Source organism: Labrus bergylta, chromosome 6 (assembly GCF_963930695.1).
Source record: "Labrus bergylta chromosome 6, fLabBer1.1, whole genome shotgun sequence".
Lineage (NCBI taxonomy): Eukaryota > Metazoa > Chordata > Actinopteri > Labriformes > Labridae > Labrus > Labrus bergylta.
Window position 1 is genome coordinate 28133038 of NC_089200.1, and position 23110 is coordinate 28156147.

General features: G+C 38.3%; 1 protein-coding gene across 3 annotated transcripts in view; it reads left to right on the plus strand.

The window, feature by feature from the left end:
• Positions 1-1166: 1166 nt before the first annotated feature.
• The window catches only part of lpp (LIM domain containing preferred translocation partner in lipoma), a 179166-nt gene continuing 157222 nt past the window's right edge, over positions 1167-23110 (plus strand). For 2 of the 3 annotated variants that reach the window (XM_020631561.3, XM_020631578.3), the window contains exons 1-2: positions 1167-1375; positions 6584-6652. The gene's annotated coding sequence lies outside the window, so the exon portion shown is untranslated. Of the gene's footprint in view, positions 1376-6583; positions 6653-8338; positions 8443-23110 lie in introns of those variants that run through there. The other variant, XM_020631569.3, reaches the window with a different exon arrangement.

Below are 23110 nucleotides of genomic sequence, written 5' to 3' on the forward strand. Positions count from 1 at the left end.
AACACATACTGAATCAAGGTTTCAGTATCATAAATGTACAAACTCAAAGATATACAAGTACACGCAGATATAGATACTGATTCTTGTCCCAAGTGGAGCAAATACAGCCATGCTCTTTGTTTTAAAGGCTATATCATTTATTTTGGTAATAGACTTAAAATAATCAGTTCCCCTAATTTTCTGCAGTAATTTAAATTCAATTCATAAATAAAAACAGATAAAGTAACCTCTGCATACACTAAGATACTAAGACAACTCAGCAGTTATGAACAATATAACAACATAAACTGTGAATCGGGCTTCTTTATTTACACCAGGTGAGTGAAATAACAGCATATACAAAGTGTGCATTAATTTATTTAACAGTTATGATATTTGTATGCTAAAAACAGGATCCAAACAAAAAGGACAAAGTTGGCAACATCAAGCAAGCAAGAGCAGCAAAGAAAAACTTCCTTTAAACAGCATTAAAATGATTTGTACAGGACATTATATTGTTTAGAGTTTGTGTTTTGTTATAGCCTACACCAACCAATGAATGGCTCTTCAGTTGAAGACAAGTCTAACTGAGGGTTGATAATTGCACATTGTTAAATGGAAATTAATCACGTTAATGTGGCTCCTTTATATAATCTGTAGAAACAGGAAATATGTCTTGATGTTTCACTTCATGAAATAATGATTCAGATTTTATATACCTGGGTCATATATAGGGTACAGAAGAGGATTAGGGTCAGACATGAGGAATAAATAATGAGAAGAGGAAGATTTTTTTTTTCATTGTGCACTTTGTCAGGATGAAGAGAGAAAAAAAATATCGGTAATAAAGTTGAAATATAAGAAAAAAGTCAAAATACAGATAAAGGAAGTTGAAATGTCCAGAATGAAGTCGAAACGTCGGGAATAAAGTCGAAACACAATTCTGAGGAAAAAAGTCGAAATGTTGAGAATGAAGTTAAAATACTATTTCGTGAAATTTCAGCTAAACTTTATTCTTGACAATTCAACGTTTTTCTGATAGTGCATAATGAAAAAGAACACCTTCATCATCTCCTTATCTATTTCCCATGCTTGGCCCTAATGCTCTTCCGTAAAAAAATAAAAATAATAAAGCAGTACAACTTATATATTCTCCTTCATTTCCTCCCCGGTCCCATACATGTATGTGTGTATAAACAGAGGCAGGGTGAAGTGTTTTGGCTGGGTGACACCGCTGGCCTGCTGCCTTACATGGGCAAACCTCTGAACTGACTGAGACGGCTGGAATTTCAGAGCGTGACGTCACTGCCTACAACTCTCCCAGAATTTTGGATCAAGAAGTTTCACTTTTTTTGGTGGGATTTTCGACCTCCTGTTACATTTCCTAGAAAGCGAGGTAAGCGAAACTATCGAGCTCTCCTCTTTCGCTTTAAACTTTTCTGTGACTGTCGGCTGTGTTGAACTGCTGTAACTTATAAAATATGAGGGATTTCCTCAGTGTTGGAGCAGCTCGTCTTCAATTTGTTCGGCCTTGTTAGGCTATAATATGATCTTTTACTGTAGTTCACTATGAGGGCGTGGACTACCCTCGATAGCCGTGGCTGGTACTAATGCTACATGAGGATACTAACTAACCTAACTTGTCGCCGAGCCAGGCTCAGTCATGCGTTTGAAAATACGATACATTGTGAACAAGTTTTGCCGAGAGGGACTCTGGGCGTCTCTGGTGTTTCTGTTTTTAGCCGAGTGGTCTGCTGCTGCTGAGCAATGCGGAAGACACACTGTCACCGGGGAAACATGAGAGCCCCCATCTGCACAGAAATATGTCGCTGCATGTTACCTTAGCATACAAAGTAACCTACATTTACTAAAGCGTCCCGTTACAGGAAGAACTGGTCGCTGGGTGTTTGACTTTTGGGATAGCCGTCAAAGGTTAGCTCAATAACTGTGTGTCTGGGCTGGTTTACGACAGTGTAGATTCGCCACGTTGTTTAAGTTGTATGAAAGACATGTTTAAATGTTAAACTAGAGAGAAATGTGGGTTTAAACTGTTTGTATGACGATGTGAGTACTTTTAAAACGCTCCAACAGAGCTAACGCAGTGTTGTTGGCATGCTCTTAGAGAAGTGGACTAACATTACAGCACAGGCCTCGTGTACTTTTACCCCAGGTTTAGATTAAAAGATAGAGCAGGAAACCATCACTGCTTTGATTCGTGACACAAAAATGCACAACCAGGCCCCACCCAAGTGAAATAGTAATTTAAAGTCTCTGCAGGGGGCATCACACTCCCTCAACCTGATGCCTTAAACTGACTGGCACAGACACAGTACTGTATCTGTGACAGTGGTGACATCCTTCAAATATCGTCTGTCATGTCATTGCCATTTAGTTGAATGTTCTTTATAAAGTTACCTCACTTCCATGAAATAAAAAGTCACTTTGAATGTTTCATGAAAGAAAACCTGGTGTCCTTTAGTTGCATCCTTTCTGTTGACGAGCGTTATTTTAAAGGGCACTTCGTTAAAGCCTGGCTCAGACTACAGGATAATCCGGCCGATTTGAGGTTCAATTCCCCCTCAGGACAATCGCAGGGATGTTCCCAACTGGTAACCAATTATCTTCCCAGATTATCTTGTAGTGTTAGTGGTATAAAGGTCAAATATTAAGGTCCCTGATTTGCTCAGAGATTGTTGGGGATGACCCGATTTATATCAAATATGTTTGACATTTAGGATTTAAAATCTTGTCCTTCACAGCAGGAAGTTTTCCCTGTCGGCCGGCGAGGGTGGGAGGGCTCTCAGGAGGCAAGGATAACTTAAAAAGAATGATACAAAAGTGGCAGATGAAGCAACATTGCCTTTATATCAGTGCAGTAATAAAGTTTGACAAAATGACAATATCAACCAAGAAAGGAGAAGAACATACTGGCAAATAGAAACTATAATGAAGCATTTTCATTATGTGAAGGGCGATCGCACCTGTCATGTGCATACAGACCATTTCACATACATTTTCCAGAGTATTCCCTGCTGCGATCTCAAATCAGCTCACCCAGACTTTACGCGGATAACTTACTAGAGGGCTGGCATGAAAAAGTGAGGGCAAAGTCTGAGTGAAAAATGTAGCTGTTTGCATTCACACATGCAGCTCAACCTGAAAAACCTGAGTTTTGGACAAATGTGAAAGCACTTTAAAAGACTATTCAATCATCAGAGGGGCATCAAACTCCTGATCTTCTGATTGAAGAATGACCCACACTACCTCTGAGCCACAGCTGCCCATGAACAGAATAGGTCAATAATCAATCATTTTTTGTGAGTGAAAAACAAAACCTTTAACTGTACCTTACATTTTGTTTTCCTGCTATAAAATGTTGCCAACGTGCAAAAATGAGCCTGACTTCCTCTAAAAGACAGAATTCAAACTCTGACTTGTGTTGGGTGTCAAACCAATAACAGCTTCCTCCCCTGAGAGTGCTGTCATCAAACTGAATACATCTGCGTCACTCCGACACATTTTTCACAACATTAAACGGAAGTGTCTTTAAAATCTCTGCCTAAAAAGGACTCATTTGACAGCGTTGATGATGTTAAAGTTAAAAGATGAGTGCTTCTGCTGCCTTTGAGCTCAGGCCCCCCCGGTGTTCTCCGTAGTCATGTTATTCTACTGTTTGTGTTTCTTGGCATATTTTAATGAGGATGTCCCTCTCTGAAAGGGACTGCAGCAATTTCCCAAATTTAAAGTGTACGGTTTAAGAGTAGAGCCTCATGCCGCGACAGTTGGCTTTCAAAAAGTGTCACCTTTTGTAAGCAGCTTCAGCCCAACCAGTAGTTTGCATCTCTATAATGTTGGTACCTTTGATATATTTGTAAGATGTGCATACCTTACAATCCGATTTCATCTGAAAAAAGAAATGCCTGACAAAACTTAAAGCTCCTGTGAAGGTATTTCCAGAATCCTGAAAGACTCCTCTAATTATTTGGATGAAAAAGATTATTCCAGCTGCTGCAAGATAAGACTGGTTTGTAACCTCTGTCCAATCAACAGTGCTTTGTTGAAATGACTGATTTATGTTTTTCCAGGATAAATCTGTCGTACTGGAACTAGAACATAAAAAAAGATTTCCAGTAATGGGAAAATATTTCTGCATCTTTCTAATTATTCATATTTTGATACAAAATAAGTTGCTCGTTACCATTAATTTTCTACATTAGGATTGTCACAATACCAGAATTTGAGACTTTGATACAATAGTACCAATCAATCATGGTTTGGATACCAAGGTAACAAAGATTTTAAGTCATAGGTAGGCAACCACTATTGGGTTATTTCTTGTTTTTAGGACTAGCGTAGGACTGTCCTGAATACCATTTTTTGTTTCTGGCGCGTGCCACCAATGGCATTACGTTTCATATAGCCTACGCTGCAGGTCTATTTTTGCCGGAGTGCACTGCAGGCATGTGTCAAGCTGGAAAGAATATGACAGCCCGGACAGGAAGTCAGACAACGAAAAGCACAGAGCATCCGGTCAATTCCAAAATAAAACACAATATACGGACTCATGATTGTATTTATCAACATTATGTTAAAACAGACACCGAATGAACACCAAATCATCTTCAGAAAGACAAAGCAACATGTTTGCACATTTTTCTCTTTATATGCAGTCACATCTCTGCAAACTGGTATTTCTTCATCTCTGTGACTTGAATCATATGGTTGCGCGTTCAAGGCACACACTAACAAAGGCTCAAGTTGTTCTAGTGAAGGAGGAAATGTGTGTACAGTATATCTCCATCTTCCTCAGAGTCATGTTGATGCTTTATCTCTCCAATGGCAGTGAACTGACCTTTCATGTGCACATGAAAGGAATCAAAAACTGAGGTCTAGTGACAGATCCAAAAAACTCATTAAACTGATTTCATCTATCTTACATATGTTTTTATTTATATATATATATATATATATATATATATATATATATATATATATATAGAACCCAGAGGGAGGTTACATAATCATATTAGAGGAAAACAAACAAAGTGTTTATTCTGACACACAAACATGCATGACCAGACTCATGACACATCACACAGGGCATAGCATGGACGTGTCAGTGCCCGCCTGCTCTGTACTCACATGCACAACAATCCTGTTTTCTGTCGCTTACATTCACATGCATTTGAGAACAATACACTGTCAAACCTGCATCGCACTTATAGGACTCATCTGAAATATTTGTCCATCAGGAGGAGTGTAAAGCCTCACAGTGCTTTCTTTAGTTCTGCACTATACATGCTACTTGCAGCATCAACTCTTCACGCAGCTTGTCCCTTCCTTAAAGAAAACATGGAAGTAAAAAACTTGTGTAGTCTTATGCAATTTGTTTGCATGTTTGTTGCACCAGACGGTATGCTTCGTGTGTTTCTTTAAAAGGGCTTTTGCTGTTGCATCAGAAAAAAACCAAAAAAAACCTCACCATCTACTATCTTCAAGCTCCGTAGAAGAATTTGGGGTTTTTAAATAATGAGAGAGGAAGGATATGCACATCTTATCCAAAGTCTGCAAAACTGGTGCTGTGAAAAAAAACCCAGAATGTAATAGAGATAAGAGTTGTCTCTCAGAGTATGCTGTTGTTTTCACCATCTGGAGAGAGCCTCATCTACTCTAAACTGTTTACTTAATGCAAGTTACAATGCAAACATGATTGTTTATTACTACAGAGTGAAAGGTATCTCACAAGACGAGATCATTCTGAACATGATAATTAGACACACGCTCAATCAGGTAGATTAACGACTGAAACATCTTGTAAAAATGAAACGATTATTAGTGAACTAGTAACGGTTACTCTTTGAAGTAATTCACAACATGAAGCATTGACGCAGCTTTTCAATGCTCAGTCTGTCAGATACACTAAGCCTTTTATGGTACATTTCATAGCACATAAGCTTAATAAAAAGCATCACTTTATGAACAAGCCAACCCATACATTGCTTGTAATTAAATTTTAAACCCCACACACACATTTCAACAAAGAGAGAAAAGAACACGTGAAATGTTTCCCCACTTATCTTTACAGTCATCAGTATGAAATGAAACACTGAATACCACAATGATGTAAAAACATTAAAAACATTTATTTATAGTCTTTATTTTCCTTCTTTTTTTAAAGAGTATTTTTCAGGTTTTATTGACTTTATTGTAGAGGAGGACAGTGGATAGAGTCAGAAACAGTGGGGAGTGAAATACAGTAAATTGTTTAGGGTCGAAGTCGAACCCGGATCACCTGTGTCCTGGACTATAGCCTCTATACATGAAGTGTGCGATATCGCTGCTATAGGCTGTCCAGCAGCGCCTGAAGCTTGTGGTTTATTTTTTTTCAAAGTGTATTTTTGGACCTTTAATGCCTTCATTTTAGAGACAGGGCAGTGAGCAGAGTCAGAAATCGGTTGACAGAGAGAGAGAGAGTAGGTTCGAGGTTCATCTTTTCACTGAACAACTCTGAGTTTATCCTGAGACATGTAATCCTTCACAGTTCAACTACAGCCATGAAATCAATGTGAGTAATACAGACATGTCTATGTTTCTCAATCAACAGATTTCAACACCCAGTGAAGGCTGACGCTTCAACAAACCAGGAAACCCACACATCCAGACAGGAGGAAAGGTAAAGGAACTTTTGCTTGTATGGTTTTATAACTTTACGTGGGTTTTGTTTTGTGTTTTTACATTTCTTTTAAGGGTTATTTTTGGGGCTTTTTTATGCCTTTATTGTAGAGGTAGGAGAGTGGATAGAGTCAGAAATCAGGAGAGAGAGAGTGAGGAATGACATGCAAGAAAGGTGCCAAAGACTATAGCCTCTGTACATGGGGCATGCGCATTAACCACTATGCGACTGATGCCCCATATTATTAGCATATTATTTATTTGAAGTAAAATGAATGAACACGTCACCCTCAAAAGGCCTCACAAGTTAGCCCATCATAATGGTGTTGAACAACTGAGCCAAGAAAGATCTTTTATTCTCCAGTGTGAGGTAGTGTTGGTGAATGTAAGTGTTTGTGGGTAATCTTTAAAGTCATGTTTTGTCTTTTCATCGCTGTAATCTCTGAGGTAGCTCTCTCAAAGCTGGTGTAATGTCACTTCTGTGTTAGGCCAATCAAAACCTGGTCCTACTATTCTACTGCAATGCAAACCAAGTAGTTTAAGGCTTATTGCAGCTCCAGGGGGTTCAGGATATCTGAGAAATTACCTCATTTCATTTCTCTGAAGTTATCCTCAGTTGGGTCTGACTACTATAAAAAGTGTAGTCTATGTGTACTCACTCTGTGGCCCACTGTTCAGTTGTGTTTAAGGCTAGCAACTCAAGGCTACTTTTGTGATCCTTAGGATGCTCTTAAACATGTTTTTTTTTAAATTCATTTAGCTTTGTGTTCAAGCCTTAGAACTAGAAGTGTCATCATGTATCATCAATGAGAGGTAATCACAGGAACAACTCCTGTTTCTACCACAGGTAACCTTTGAATTGCATTAGAGTCACGTAAAAGTTATATTTATTCCTATATGTCTGTCAGGACTTATTGCCAGATGTTGAACTTTAGTAATAGGAAAGGAAAGAGAAGTATTCAAGTTCACTGAATATCTGTGAACATGAATTTCAGTCCTCTAAATGCGCTCTGTCCTTTGGGATTTTTGATGAAGTGCTGTTTAAGGAAACAAGGGCTCTCAAGCCAAATTGCTCTTCAGCATAATTCCCATCCAGGCAGGGTGGTGTAATGTTCTTTCTAAGCGTTTCTTAATGTTACCCTGATCTCCTCTGACCTTCGGCACTTGTGGGGAGTAATCAGACTTTAATTATACCTTCTTAATCATTGGAAGACAATCTGGGTAAAAAGACAGCTTCTCACGATAAACCGGCTGTCTATAATTTCTAATCGGGCAATGACAGAAAAAGATGAAGTAAAAGGTAAATAGTTTATATTTATAGACATTTTTCCAATTTTCCAGCTTCCTTTGAGCAGTTTTAAGCGACCTCTGCTTCGCTTCTCTACAAAGTGGCTGTAAAAACGGAGCTTGCAGTGCAGGCCTGCAGTGTTACCCATCTTAGGTCAGACTGAACCCAAAGCAGTTGTGAAAAGTTCTCTACAGTCATCATTATTATTATTCCCAGTGAAAGGTATGCACCACAGAGCTGGCTGTGTGGAGCGACTCCCACTCTCAGAGTTTGGCATTCCAAGTTAAAAGCAAACCAAACTGATATTGCCCCTCAATACTGGCTTCATATTTTCTCCATATTTGGGAATGTTTACCTCCTCATGATGGTTGACAGAGGTTGGAAGAGGGGATGTGAGTCATTTCAGCTGCATAAGGCTTTCTAAGGGTGAGAGTAGTCTTCCAAAAGATTGCCATTCAGTGAAGCTAGCAGCTTTCTGTGCTTCAGTGATCTAAAGAGCAACTGTGAGTATCGTTCTGTGCAACATGTCTGTTTTTAAATGTTGATTTGATGAGGGCATGTGCGTGTACAATAGGAGCGAGCTGCATAATTATATAATGAGGTTGAAAAAAAGCTCAGTTGTGTATTTTTTTTGTAGCATTATCTAGTGCTTGAACATATATGCTATGAAGGGACATGTGTAATCTTTTATCACTGCACAATCTTCTGGAGCATCTCTGAAATTATGGAAAGAAGGCATGAGTTGATTTTGAATGTTCAGATCTCCAGATAAATATTTTAAAGTTTGGACAAACTCAGCACTGCTGTAAGATTAGTTTTTTTGTCTTTAAGAGTGAGTGTATATGCAGCTGTCTGTGAGTAATATGAGACAAAGAAGAAGTGTGATGTAATCTGTTGTGACTGATTAAATTGGTTGTATTTGTATGAGCGTTTTCCTTTGGATGGTTTGTGATTGTGCCATCAGTGTGTGTTGGGGGAAGCTCGGTTCATTGAAAAATTCAGTTTTTGCACATATCCAGTCTGACTGATCTACAATTCAACAGGTCTCCCTTTACCTTCAGGCTCTTACGTTAACACTTCAAACATGTACCTTCTGGTGTCTGGCATTAGTATTGGAGGGAGGAGGTAAATGACTTGACTCAGTTCTTAGGGCTGGTGCTGCTGACTTTATCGATCATCTGATGACTTTTATCTGTAAATGAAACATATACTTTATTAATATATAACCTCAGAGCTAGTTCCCCTGTTTGCATGCCGCTGTAAATGTACAAAGCGTCTTTCTTATTAGGTAGAAACACACCTTTTTTGTTGAGCTAGGAAAGCATTGTTGTTAAGATTGTTACTTTTTCAATACTTACATTTTTGCCATGCAATTTTTGGTACCAAAACAGTTGACGTTTTTGTGCAATTTTAGACAAAGTGTAGGAGTCTGTCTGAAATTTTTGATAATTGAAAATAAGAAATTACCCAATGTTGTGTGCGTAGGAATTCTACTTTTGTTGCTGTGGCATCCAAACAGTTTTAGTTAAATTTGAACTAGAATCATGTCAAAGCTATTTCTGGAACTTCCAGAAGACAGAGATCTGCTAGTGAAATACAACAAGACTCAAATGAAATGCTTTTTGACTGGTGAATAAATTTAGTATTATCGGCGCATATCTGCGATCAAAAGTAGCCGATAGTCACTTGATATGCTAATATCGTCCGTTATTATTGGCTGGCTTATTAATCGGTCAGGCTCTAAGTGTGACAACTCTAATATGTTCATACATTTCATACAGTTGCTTTATGTTTTCTGTCTGTATAATATGAACAAATAAAGGAGAGAGGTCAAAGTATAGAAGTATATAACAATAGCCATAACTCTTCATATGAACAGCAATGGGCAAGGACAGACTGATGATCATTGAGAATAGATACATTACCTTTGCACCTTGCTCCTTAGTCTGTATCCAGATAATGCATTGTGCTGATGGACACGATCTTAATGTGCTAGCCCCATTCACTCCAGACCAGGCACGATACTTTGTTTAAAAGCCCCTGGAGTACTTTTTATGACCTGATTTCTTTTGAGTAGAGGCTAACAAATGTATAGCACATTTCTATACAACCTGTCATAGACATTGTTTATTGTAAAATTTAAAATTAACCAACAAAAACCCATTACCAGAGATCACTTCCAGTTTTACTTCAAAGTAAATTATGTTGCAGTGCAGAGTCTCTTAACAAATACACTATCAGATGGTGTTATGAGATCGTTCTATTGCGTTCCTGGTTCAACGTGAAGTCAATGATGCTGATTATTGGTTACATCAGTCACTTAATCTGGTCTCATTCTACTTCACCGTCTTTAATTTCAAGATGTTGGCATCCTCAGATTGAGAAAGATTGTCTGTTTTCAGGGCAAGCCATCCAAATGAATCTCGTCAACAAATTAAGGCCTGATTAACAAGAGCAATTACAGCGAGGATCCCACTGAGCTGAGGAGAATCCAAAGTGGAGGAGATTATCTCTCTTATTAAGGAGAATCACTTTAAGGGGTTTGATTACTTTCTGTTTTTGTGTTTAACTCCTGATTACTCTATAACTGAGGATGCTTGTAAACAGCTGTTTTTCTATACCACGGAGAGTTTAAGAGAGTGCAGATTGAACACGAGATTCTATGTAAACAAGGGCTGTGCTGCTTTTAACGCCGTTACACAAAATGTAGCTGAAATGGTGTCAAAAAGGATAGCACTGATATTTTCTGAATGGTTGTATAAGATGGAGTTTTGCTGGTTGATTTTGCTGGATGATTTCTATTCAGATGAAGAAGTATCTGTTATTCTCTTCTGAATTTTGGGATGTTTTACCTCTGTATAGCTATCCAAATGATTTTCCAAGCAATTTCACTGTAGCTATTTTCGCTTTCCTGGCATTGAGCTCAGCAGAACCAGTGATAGTTAAGAAGGAAGGACATGCTTCACTTGCAGCCTGATAGGTAGTAATACCAACTCATCTAGTGGCCTCAATGACCACAGATGACAAACCACTGCACACACCATAGCCCCTTATACACTGCCAGTTCATGACAGGATATTTACACCCCTGTTACCCCTCATTTGCAATGTGTTAACGCATTGAGGGGGAATGGTGAGGCAAGTTTTTCCACCCCTGATCTGCCATCAGAGGTAGTAACAGAGGCCGTAACAGAGGCCGTAACAGAGGCCGTAACACAACGCTCTGTGTGTGCATGCCTCAGTGTGAGTGTGTACATGAAGCTCCTGCTGTTTGTCTCCTGCTGTTTGTCTCCTGCTTCTGGCCACACTGTTTGTTAGTTCACATTGCGTTCCAACATTGACAATGCAATGTAAACATACAAAGGCGTAATGGCGGTGAAGCTTTTACGGCACTGTCGCAGACCAGCTCTTAAAGAGCCCATATTATGCCCTTTTTGGGGTTCATATATTTAATCTATGTACCTACTAAAGTATGTTCACAATAGCTAAAGTTAAAAAAAAGTGTCTGTTTTCATGTACTGCCGCTCCATGCACCGGCTCGCTTCTGACTCTCTCTCTAAGGCTTTGAAGTGCCCACGTTCAGAGTCACCATGTGGGCCAAGTCTGAACTGATTGGTCTGCCTGTCGGCTCTGCCGTAATTGGTAAGTTGCTCAGCACGGTTCTCGGAAATGTCACGCCTCTTTTACCATATTGGGAATGCAGCCACTTTGGCTCCGAGGGGAGCAAAAACATTAGCACCTTAGCACTACTGTGCTACCGCAGGCTACGGCATATCGTGGGCGTGCTACAGAAGTTAATGGGCCTGCAACATGAGCTGCAGGGCTTGCCACAACGAGCCAATGGGCTTAGATCAGTGATCTCACACTGACAATGACGTCGTTGAATTTTTTCACATAGATGTGCCTAAACATGCACAGGACACTTGGAAAACACACTAAAGAGCATATAAAACCAGAAAAAGCAGAATATGGGACATTTAAAGGGCTAATGGTAGCTGTGGCCTGAAGCTGCTTCTTTTCTGTTGTAATGCTTTTGTCCTTGTAATATGTGTAAATTCTACCATGCGCCAGATTGGTAAGAACTTTAGGAGAATCTAGTTGTTTTATTGTTAATAGTAACCCTGAAATATCCAATGTTTGGAAAATCTTAGTCTGTGAATTAACTGTTTAAAAGCTCCTGTGAGGATTTTTAGCTGAATTTAATTCTGATACCTATACATGACCAAGAAAGTAAACAAGAACATCTGCAATGAGGTTGTTCTTTTCTATATATTTATTTGTACTGCGTGTAACTGCTGCTGCAGCATAGGTGTCAGAAAAGTGAGCTACAGCCTTTGGTAAAAAATACCAACAAAGATTTACAGCGAATGATATGTTTGATATGTTTAAAGGAAGCAAAACATTTAACATGTACAGGACGAGATCAGCAAAGAGATAGGGGGTGTGTGTTTCAGTTATTATCCTTGTGAGTCAAACTTAATGGCAAATCTCACATTTGTATTTGTATTATTTTTCAATACATATTGTGCCCTGAGCTTGGTCCCTCAGTTTAATGTTGATTTAGCTGGATGCTGGTTGGCAGCTTTGTGTTTAAACATATATCATCACCTCAGTGTAAGGTCTTCGGCTCTTTGAAGGAGCCTCAAGACTCTGCCTGCATTTATTATTCTCTTTCCAACACAGAAAGTGTCTCAAAATAAAGCTAAATCAAAACTTCCATTGATTATCAATTTAAAACCCTAAAACACTTATGAAAGTTACCTTAGTTCAGCCAAAGTTGCTTCTTCCCTATTAGAAAAACCCACACATTGATGGATTAAGATAAATATATAAATATTAACCACAATGTCGTCGGCCATATTGCATGTCAAACTTGTGTACTTTTCCTTTAAGTTCTGATGTTTTTTTCAGGAATTTTTATTTCTTCTGATTTATTTCTGAGCTTTTTATGGCTCTTTTTTTGAGAGGACATGAGAGGAGGACATTGGTTAGAGTAGAAAATCAGGGAGAGAGAGTGGGTGATGATATGACCACCTACTTTGAGGACTATAGCCTCTGTACATTGGGCACGACCTGACCGCTAGGCCACATGCGCCCCAACTTTAGTGGAACTTTTCTTTTTTCTTTTTGTCGCCTGTGTAGTTGTGTAGTATCAATTTACAAATCGAGTCACTCTGTGTCTTGCTTGTTCTTGTGTTGTTCCTTACATTTCTCTTATAAAATATCTTATCCATTCTTAATGACGTTTTTGGAAATGGACTATACTGCTTAACAGCACCTGGGACGTCAGACGGTCTTAGCTCAGGGACTTTTGAGAAGCATAAACATTAGCCAAGGGACCATAACAAGAACTTTTTGATGGACTACCAGGATCAGGGAAAGTTCAGGTCATTGATACAGTTTGACCTTGCATTGAGTCCCGTTAAACCCTGAGGTGATAAACTGTATTTCTGACATCGGCCCTTTGTCACTTTCTGGTGGGTAAATGATCGTTCATCAACACTTTTTCGTGACCAGTAAACATCAGTAATCTTTAACATTGTCATAATGACAGCGGAGTGATTGTGTGCCAGAAGTGACATTTTACTCCGTGCCCCTATCATTTAGGATCAGATGCCACTAACTGATTAATCTGAGATTAGGCAGAAGCTGGAGGCTAATGGGACACTTTAGTCAAAGTGACTGATACACTTGCTTGGCATGCAGCGACAGATGCCAGCCTCTAAAGACACTCGAATTACTGAAGCATGTTGTCGGCAAAACACAGATCCATTAATGATGTGCCAAAACATATAAACAGCAAGCACATAAATCAGATTAGAATGACAACAAGATGGATGTCAGAGGACGGAGTTATTGTTACAACTTAAAACATTGTTTTACTCTTCAGTGCAACAAGAAGTTATTAAGAAATCAAACTGTGTATTTAACGTGTGAGAGTCATTTAATGTTAACTAAACTGTGAATGTCATAAAAGATTCTTCAGATGAATTTAACATAACTCGTGTCAGATCTGTTTTCCCTCTCACATGAGCGGTGAATATTAAATTTCTTTACTATTCAAACTTTTGAAAGACGGAGGGTGTAATGGCCAGAATCTATCTGAACGATTGGTCGGTACAAACCAATAAAGTGAGATATGCTGCATTTATTCAAATTTAATTTAATTCTATTTTCTCACCTAAATGAAGAAGCTGTTTAAAAATAAAACTTATTTTATTAAGTATTTTGTTTTGCTTAGAATATGTATACTATTAGTATTCTGAACAATTTTAATATAAAATGTAAAAAGTCAACATATGATTTAGCCTTTTTTTCTTCCAAAAATTCAAACAGTATTTTTTAATATGTAACTATCACAAGAGTTAACTTTTATTTATTCATGTTTCTAATCCTTTATTTTTTAAATCTTTTCCTTATTTTTTATTTCTTTTCCTTTTAAAGACCAATCTGTAATATATCTACTAAATTAAATCATACGATGATCTTACTATATGATCAGACATTAAGAAAACATGGTATGTTGTTGCTGACTTCTCTGACAACAACACAGCAGCCAGGATGTCCTCCTCCTAAGTTTAGATTCTGGTCCTGAGTGGTCTGTTTTTGTTTTGACCGGAGAAGGAGGCGGTTTTAAGGCACACCATTCTGCTGTTTTGGACCCCTCAGGTTGCCCGGTAAACGTCAAACAAACAGGTGTTGCAGCGATGGAAGCCGTCAAGCCAACTGGTTCAGATTAAACTGATTCAACCCGACCTAAAAAGCCTCTGCATGTTTCTAATAAGCTCCACGAGCAGAAACGTGGTCAAACTAGCATAAATATTGGAGATGTTTTTGAAAAATGGAGAGAGGTTAGAACACAGAAAGGTTTACAGACCGATGCAGAGCTGGATAAACACTGAAGCTTCCGTGTCCGCAATGTCTTGACGTTAACATTTTAAATGCTAGCGTTACATATTGCTGCTTTTTAAAGACAGTGAATCAACACTTTCTGGTTGGTCTCCCTGTCCACGATTTGTATTAAATTGTATAGAAATATTTTTTTAAAAAAGGAAAGGCATTTAAAAGAAAACCTAAACCTAAATTAAAAGAAACACATGGTTAAATAACGGAAATTAATAAATAAAGACCACTCTTTTGTTTAGCATTTTTTGCGCCTATTATTTTTATTTGATTATTTATTATGTAATGTATTTGACATATTTCCACATTTTTTAACTTTTCTGATTTATCCTTTTTTAGTGCATCATGATCATCTGAGTGTTTGAGATGTTAAGGCACAGCTTAATTAAGTAGGACGAGTTCTGATTTCTAACATCACACTTTTTGTTCTGCTACAATCTTAATGCGTCATTGTAGCTGTGAGCTGCACAAATTATACACCATCACTCTTTGAAAGAGCCATGCTAACAACGCTGCAGTTGTCAGACTACTGGCACGCTGCACGTGTACATATTTCATGTGGCTCATTGGCAGGATTAATTGCCAGCAGGTCTCCTGTGGTCCAGGAACGCAATTACCTACTGACCCAGATCACTCTGCTGGCTGAAAGTCTGAGTTCTGACAGAGTCACACCTGGGACTGAGTCTTCACATTGCCTCTCTCTCACCCGTACATCCAGGAAGTCTATCATTTTTACATTTGTGAGAATGGCAGGATATTTATGAAGGAGCTTTTAGTGCTTTCTATGAGTCATGCTCAGGAACTGAAGATATCCAATAGCGTTCTGATTTAATTCTGTGTTCAGGTTGATCTGTGTCAAATGTGATTTTTTTTAATTAACTGAGCCATTGATTTAAAGTAAAAAAATGTAAAAAGATTAGGGTGTTTTGCTCTGTAGTTTCACTTTTGAAGGTGACATTATAAATATGTCATCCTAGATATGAATGTTTCCCTTTTAATAAACATGAAACACAATATTTCAGAGCAATCTGCCAAATTTACAATGTCATTGCAATGGACATTTTCAAAAAATACATCATAATCAATGAAACAAGACATTGTCTCAAAGGTATCGTGGGTAGCTAGTCAGACAATCAACAATGGTGAGGAGGTCTATGCTAAGTTGTCTAAGTCTAAGTTTGAAATAAATCATTAACAGCTGGTTACACCACAAGCCTGGAAAAGCATGGGGGCCAACATATGGGTGCTAAGAGATAAAGTTAAACTAGATAGACAATGGTCATTAAAACAAAGCTGATCTTTGAAGAATTTGAATTCATTACCAGAATCCTCCTTCATGTTCTTCACAATTTCTTACATCAAAAAGCTCTGGCTCAAGACTTTTTTGTATGATCTTTGGTCTCACGCCGGGTCCACCAGATAGATAGATAGATAGATAGATAGATAGATAGATAGATAGATAGATGGATGGATATATAGATGGATAGATACTTTATTGATCCCAAGGGAAATTCAAAGTCACCAGTCTGAATGTTTAAAACAGGGTTGAGGCGCTGGTGGCGCAGTGGTCAGTGTGCGCGCCCCATGTATGGAGGCTGTCGTCTCAAGCGGGCGTCCCAGGTTCACTTCCCACCTGTGGCTTCCTTCCTGCATGTCATTCCTCACTCTCGCTCCCTGATTTCTGACTCTATCCACTGTCCTAGCTGTACAATAAGGCACAAAAAGCCCAAAAATAAATCTTTAAAAAACAAACAAAAAAAAAACAGGGTTGACAGATACCAGATTTTTAAACTTTGATACAGTTCTATTAAAAAAATGGAACAATACGTATTTCAATACCATGGCAACAAAAATACAAGGCGCCCATTATTGGATCTTTTCTTGTTTTTGATAACCAAAAATAGCCGGTGATCTTCTGCATACTGACTAAATTGCTCAAATATGTTTGAAGCGTTCCAGTATAAAATAGAAATATGAGAGAAGACCCTACGTTTTTTTTAAAGATTTGATACATGATGTTTTCTAAAATTCAAATAACTGGGCTGTTATCACTTTAAAAAGTATCTTTACATTTTGGAAATTGAGTGTCTTGGGCATGATGTTGTACATCAGACTGCTCCCACAGGCTGTACCTTTGGTGTGCTAGTTTATGTGTTATTGAGTGTTATAATAGATCAAGACGAGTCAGCCTGTGGCATCACTGAATGGAATGAACAGGACGTAATGTAAAGGACTCTGAGTAGCCTGAAGAAAGGTGCTGTATAAGTAAAAAGTGTTAAAAGGTGACGTTTATTGTTGAATAGCCTTCAACACTTCACGAGCTCTCTCACCTCAGTCGTATTGTTTGGGTTGATGATGAACCTAAATTGGATTCCACAGTAAAGAGACAAACAAACAAATATCAGAAGCCAAGGCTTAACATATATAATGGTGCTGTCAGGAGCACTAATGCCGTCTTTAGACTTTAAAGCATTGTTAATACTATTTCAAGTGTACAGAAAGAGGCTGCTGGGACTTCTGCTGTACAGATTGTTGGTTTGTCACAGCACGAAGAGAAAAGCTCCTTTGTGTTTTGCATTTACTCTCACTGTTCTCATGTCATATCTGAATACATTAGAGGTTAAAGGTTGGGATCTGTGCTCTAAGTGACTTGCCCCAGAATCTGCTTCATTAACGGATTATCCAATTGTGTAGCGTGTACTGTGGATCAAGTACTACAGTGCAGCCACTCTTAAGCACCTACACTCTGCATGTAATCTATACATTCCCTGCTTGCTATTTGAGCTCCCTGGCTGCTTTTTTAGGTTGCAGAGCGGGTGAAAGCGACCTGACGTGTCAGGTTTGAGGTCACTTGTGTTAATATCAGACAGATCCAGTGCATTAGAAGCACTCTCTAATCTCCTAAATCCCACCACTTGTCCAACTCACATTTGGTGTGGAAGCGCAAAATTAGTAAGAATCACAAAGCAAAGCTCTGCATTTGTTTTGCCACCTTTTAGGGATTGCTTTTGTTTTCCTACAATTGTTAAAGCTTTAAGTAAATATTAGAAGCATTGAGAAGCGAGCCCCAGGCATTTTTCTCCCTCTTGGGAACGGGCTGAAAATCTTTTATAACTTAATCCCAATCATAAACAGATTTTGTTCAGCTTTGGTTTCTGTAAATGTCATTATGCAACAACAATATTATTCACAGAAGTATTTTCTGGTATTTAAAGACGGCAGGGTGATTGTTTTTGCTATTAAAAACTCAAAGTGAGGTGTACTATTTCTTACAAACTCTTTATTTTGAGCAGGGGATGAAAATTCAAATATAGTTCTTCAGAAATGTCTACCACTCACTAAACTGTTTTCTAGAAAACTTCAGTCCCTATTTCAGATGTTCATTTTCTAAAATTAAAAGTTTACATTTTGTATTCTATCCATGAATGTCTGAACAGAGAAGAAAATAATGCTTCCAACGTTCAATCCTCCAGTTAGATCACTCCTTCTACGTAAATGTTGAACGGGACCAGCACAAGAGAGGGACATGTGGAAGTTTGAGACAAAGTGAATAAAATGAATGTGCTGCTGTATGAGCTTTGCAACATTTAACTTTCATGTCATAAAAGTAGTAGCAGTGGATAAGGCTAACAGGCGATCTCTCAACACCTCATTTGTTTGCAGTGTTCTTAAACAAAGAGTATGTGACTTGAAATCTGCTCCGGCTGAGTAAAGGTGAATGCTTTGAGCTGTTGTTGTTTGTTGAGCTGCAGTACAAGCTGCTTTCGTGGAGAACAACAACTACGAGAAAGGCTCATGCACACATTTCTGCTTGTTTTCTTCTTCTTCTTGTAGATTTATGTTGACCTAAACTGCCTGTGATAGTAGGTTCACCTGTTGTGTCTTAAACATTAAAAAAGAAAGGAAAAGGAAACAAAAAGATGCAAATAATAAGAAGCACAGAAATGAATAACACCTCCTGATTTCCAAATCTAAAATAAATCCAATGTTTAATAAGACAAAATAACATCTGTGACTCGAGTGAAACAGTAAGTGCAGCGGTTACTCGGGCTCAATCTCTGTACGCCATTAAAGGGCGCTGGCTCACGTGCACATGATGAGACATTGTAACCAGGCTTAAGCACTTTTAGTAACCACTAGACAGGATCCTCTAGAAATGCATATGCACGCATAGGATTAAAAATGTATTAGCTCCGGTAATGTCTTTGACCCTTTGTCTTTTTTAAAAACAGCGCAGACAAGTTGTTGACGCTTTTTTTTTTTTTTTCATGGTTCTGCCGATCGGCCCCTCTGGGTGCTGCCGTCTTGTTTTCGTTAAAATGGTTGACGTGTTTCCAATAACACACTGCACATAATCCAGAAGTTTCCTCACACAACTGAGTTGAAGATGCAAGCAGGTCTTGTTGCTCTTGAAAAGACTGATGCACCAAACTGTGATGGTTAGGGATGAGTAAAAAATGCTGTTACACCCCGAGCTACAAGTATAGTTCTTCTTCTTCTGTTTCTGCTCGTACTTCTTTTTATGTCTTTCCTCCTTCTTATTATCATCATTATGATTATTAATATGAGTTGAAATGCCCTCCACCTTTTTCACCTGTTTTTATTTTTTTTTACATGTAAGTGTAGTAATCAAACATTCATTCAGGGGTCTGAGTCACTCTGCTGCCTTCCTCCTGGGAGCACACTGTCCTGTGAGAGAGAGACCTGGCTGTACTCTCGGTCAGGGTGACGCTCTTGTGAATGGTTTGCAGGTCAGGTATAAATCAAATGAGCCATATGCTTCCTATCAGAGGTATTTCCTGCACTCCAGTGTGCCCTCAGGCACATTCCTGTAAGCCCAGTGCTTCTTCTGTAATGTACCTGGTGCAGAAAAAGGTAACATGCTGTAATTTAATTCCAACATGCCTTTCACTTTGCTGCCATGCTGTAAAGAAGTGGTTATAAATACACCATAAAGCCTAGGTAAAAGGCCAATGTGTTTCAGGGATATGTATTTTTCATCGTGCTGGACTGCCTTTTCAGGTTGTAAACATTAAGGCCCAATCAAGGCGTCCATTGTAGGAGCACTTAGAAAGCATGTGTCCACACAGGAAATGGACCCGGCACAGTTCAGGAGCGGTGGGTCCGCGTGAAGCCAGGAGACGAGGATGAGCATGGAAAAAAAAAAAAGACTCGTGACGCATGTTCACTTGTTTTTAGTCTCTTTGAATCTGTCCATCATAACCTGACAAATGAAGACCTTTTCAGGGCCTAAATTACATTTCTTTGACAGATTGGGGGTCTTTAGAAATCCTTTAATGGTCTAATGTACTTGGATGATCACTTGTGTTTGATAGCAGATGACTCCATCTGAATGTTAAATGGCTTTGATAATTTGAGTATTTAGCTCATTGTGTGTGTGTTTTTTTCTTCTTGGTCTTAAAGGCTGGAAATCATTTAACCTAAGTTATCATAATGGGTTTGGCATTGAAGGAAATTGGCTCTTATTTGACCGTCAGAAAGAAAAAAAGGTCCGAAAATTTCCAAGGGTCTGCGGTGTGACGGCAGATCTTTATGAAAAAAACTTATTAAACACATTTAATCTGATATCAAAACATGCTCTGTCTGCAGGAGGAGCACGCTTAATTGAGTGCAGTTGTGTAAGGTCACATCCAACAATAGAAAAGTAGTCCAGCTCAGATTGTGGTAGCGTGTGGTATGTGTTTGAACGGGCACAAGATATGCAAGTAGCTTTTCTACGGATAAATTAATAGCAGTTAAGTATATTTTAGCTGTGCACAGAGGGTCATAACATTAGTGCCTTTTACATTTTTAATGTCTGCGTCTCAAACTTTTCTTTGCTCTAAGATGTAATGTGTTGTAAGCCAGAGGTTTGTACACAGTGAGGGTGGGCTGAAGGACAGGGATGTGGGACAAAGATTCTGCATGACATGAAAGTGAAGCAGGTTTTTAAGAAACATCATGAACTTAGTTTTCCATCTGAACTGATGTTTTTTTTCTTCAGAATCAGAAGCTTCATCGTATCATGCGTGGTGTAAAGCTCATGGAAACATTTAAGGCACTTTAAAAAGTCCTTGGAGACTAATAGCTGTCATTTGTTTGAATCATTGTTTTTCATCCATTAACATCTACAGCCCATGATCTGAGCACAGAGACATGACTCACATCTTTTTAAAAGGTTTTATGCAACTTTTAAGCAGGGTTTCTCAACACCAGGACTTTCAAGAACCATCAAGTTTTAGGTTTTCTTCAGCAGCAGTTATATCTATGTCCCATGGAGGCTACAGGTTTGAATCCAACTTCAGCCCTTTGCTGCGCGTCACCCTCAACTGTCTCCTTCCCTCATTTCCTGTCTCTCTTCAGCTGTCCTGTCCAATAAAGGCGAAAATGGCCAAAAACAAAACACCAACAAACACTGGACTAAAGTTGTAGCCCTCCGTGCACCACTACAACTTCTCAGGGAAAGAGACAAAAGAAATCGTGCAGATATCGATGCTACTATTTGCCAAGAAAGATTTTGCTTTTTGCGAGTAGAAAATTACAAACACTGGTTTTAAAAAGTGTTTTTTTTTTCATGATCATGGTGGTTCTGCGGCTGCAGAAAGTGTGTCTTATTGTTTAAAAAAAGAGCTGTTTTTGTCTAGTGTTTGATCCGTGTTGAGTTAATTTTTCTGTGGTTGAAGATCATCCAACCTTTGATCTACATGAAGACACTTACTTTATTTCAAAATAAAAGCACGGTTGAATTCAAACAGCAGGTGAAGTACTCTCATCTTAAAACAGTACAGAAATTCAAAATAAAAGCCTAAAAAAAATTTAGATGGGAAATGATGACATTTCTAATATGCAGTTAAAAACACGATAACTGTGACAAACTATTAAAAATTGATTCAAAAATGTAATATTTATTTTATTATTATATTTTTTGCAGCAATAATATTAAAACATATATGTTCACATTGTTACACTTTCTATTTAATTTATTTGTTTGTCTGACATGGAGATACATATATAACATTTTAACCATGCACAAGTCCCAGCAAACTGCTTTTAGTGTTTATAGCAAGATTCTAAAAGCCGCAGGAGGATTTTAGAAACAAGAAATATTAAAAAAAAGACAAATAATAAAGAGAAGAAAATGAAAACAGTTCAGTTATAAAAGCAAAACAGATCAAATACAGTTGTAATTAGAAGGCAGTAAAAAATAAACTACACACACTACAAATTGTGTTTGTAGTGTGTTATTATTATAGTGTTATAATAACATTTAAAACATACATTTTCCTACAGCACCCTGGTCTATAATAATAATTAAACAATTTTTAAGCTTGATGGCATTTTCTCTGTGGGCAGTTCTCTCAGGATGTCTCATTTCTTACACTGATTTTATACAACCATTCACTTTGACAACTCCCCCAAAAAAGAGCCTTTTATACTTTTTAATAGTGCGTCACACTTTATCATGTTTTTTTTTTTACTTCCAGTAATTAAAAAAATAAAGTCCTTGCGTAGTATTTTTCCACATTAAACTGATAGAAGTAAAGAGAAACATTTTGTTTAAACTTAAACTTAATTTTAAAAGCAGGAAATGAAACTGATTCTTTCTACAATGAACACATTTAAATACCCTGAGTAGACAAGACCATACATTCTGGATAGTATCAACGTGTCAGACTAAGAATAGACACCACAATGGAGTTCATTAACATCATTCTCTACAGTCACACGTCCACAGCATCCCTTCTCCTCTGCGCCCAGCATCACGGCTGCTCGCTGTGGTTGTGGAGAACGCCGCTTCTGTAAATAGGAGGATGTGCTTCAACAAGGAGCACAACTTCAAGTAATACTTGTTCCTTAACATTAGCACGGCGTAAAGAAACTGGAGTGAACTTTAGAAAAGACTTAGTTGTCAGTTGCATGTTCCCAAAACATTGTTTTATATTTAAAAAAAAACAAAACAACGTATGCAGGAGGCCTGGATAACAATCCTGAACTGGCGCCCACCAGTAATTATGATGTGGGTACAAAGAGATTTTTGCCATTCTAAAGGGAGAAGGGGAGTGTAGGTGTATTAATTCCTATTCTTTCCTGCTTCCTCGACTTGGAAGTTCAGATTTAGAAAAATAGACCCCCCCCCCCCCCCCCCCCCTCAAAAGAAAAGAAAAAAACAACTGTCACATTGACTGACGCCGATCATATGTAGCATCTGTGTTCCCACCTCTGTTCCCCATAGTATAAGCCACACACAGCCAATGTGGGAAACTGACAA